The sequence below is a fragment of the Mandrillus leucophaeus genome, unplaced genomic scaffold (genome assembly GCF_000951045.1).
Source record: "Mandrillus leucophaeus isolate KB7577 unplaced genomic scaffold, Mleu.le_1.0 Scaffold411, whole genome shotgun sequence".
Lineage (NCBI taxonomy): Eukaryota > Metazoa > Chordata > Mammalia > Primates > Cercopithecidae > Mandrillus > Mandrillus leucophaeus.
In genome coordinates this window covers 2,974,864-2,976,129 of record NW_012104377.1, presented here as the reverse complement: position 1 = coordinate 2,976,129, position 1,266 = coordinate 2,974,864, and the positions used below count along the sequence as shown (strand labels likewise).

The 1,266-nt window shown below is 41.9% G+C and overlaps 1 protein-coding gene across 2 annotated transcripts in view; it reads left to right on the top strand.

The window, feature by feature from the left end:
* LOC105548463 (cytochrome P450 20A1) overlaps nt 1-1,266 on the top strand; it is a 74,403-nt gene that overhangs the window by 43,370 nt on the left and 29,767 nt on the right. The gene's annotated exons all lie outside the window — the stretch shown is intronic.

The window sequence follows — 1,266 nt, the reverse complement described above, 5'->3', positions numbered from 1 at the left end:
AGGCTGCAGTGCCGCAGTCTCGGCTCACTGCAGCGTCTACCTCCCAGACTCAAGCTATCCTTCCACCTCACACTCCTGGGTAGCTGGGACCACAGATGCTCACCATCACGCCTGGCTAATTTTTTATATTTTTCATAGAGACAGGGTTTCACCATGTTCTCGAACTCCTTAGCCCAAGCAGTCTGCCTGCCTTGGCCTCCAAAGTGCTGGGATTATGGGTGTGAGCCACTCCACTTGGCCTACTATTCATTTTTACAGTAGTTTTAAGTTTGATTTTTTTACATTTAAGTAATCTGAAATGTTTTCATTTAAGGTAAGAATTGAGGGCTTTTTAAAATCTATTATTTTTCAAATAATAGTATTTAGCCATTGATGAATAAGTGTTGTGTTCTTTCCCTAATTTCTTTTAGAACTTTTGAATTAAAATCAAGTTAAAGTTTTTTCAGGGGCTAATGACCCAATTGTGAATATTTGGAAGCCTATTCTACTGCTTATCATATCCAAATCTCAGACTAAATTTTAACCTTTTTCTTTACCTCAGCCAGTGTTTATCAATATTACAGGTGAAACAGAAATTTGTAATTACCTGTGAATTTTATTTTTACACTTATGCCAGTATAATACAAAAATGAGGGCCAGGCATAGTGGCTCACACATGTAATCCCAGCACTTTGGGAGGCTGAGGTGGGCGGTCACCTGAGGTCAGGAGTTCAATACCAGTCTGGAAACCCCATCTCTACTAAAAAATACAAAAATTAGCTGGATGTGGTAGCAGGCACCTGTAATCCCAGCTACTCAGGAGGCTGAGGCTGGGAGAATTGCTTGAACCAGGGAGGTGGAAGTTGCAGTGAGCCGAGATCACGCCACTGCACTCCAGCCTAGGCAACACAGCGAGACTCTGTCTCATGGGGGAAAAAAAATGAGGATTGACTCAACTGCTGTGTCCTTTTTCTTCTCCCTACTCCTTTTAGAGGAAAGGAATTTTTCACTTTCCACTTCTTATTAGTTTGAAAGTGTCTTGACTGAAGTCATTAGAATATATTTGTACCCTTTCCTCTGAGACTGTGGAGTAAAGGATTGTGCAGCCAGTTGAGAAGGAGAGCTTAATTATCAGATTTGTTGGTGAGAAGAGTTCCTGCTGGGTAGGTGGCTCACACCTGTAATCCCAACACTTTGGGATACTGAGACGAGAAGATCACTTGAGCTCAGGAGTTCAAGACCAGCCTGGGAAACATGGTGAAACCCGTCTCTACAAAAAATAGAAAA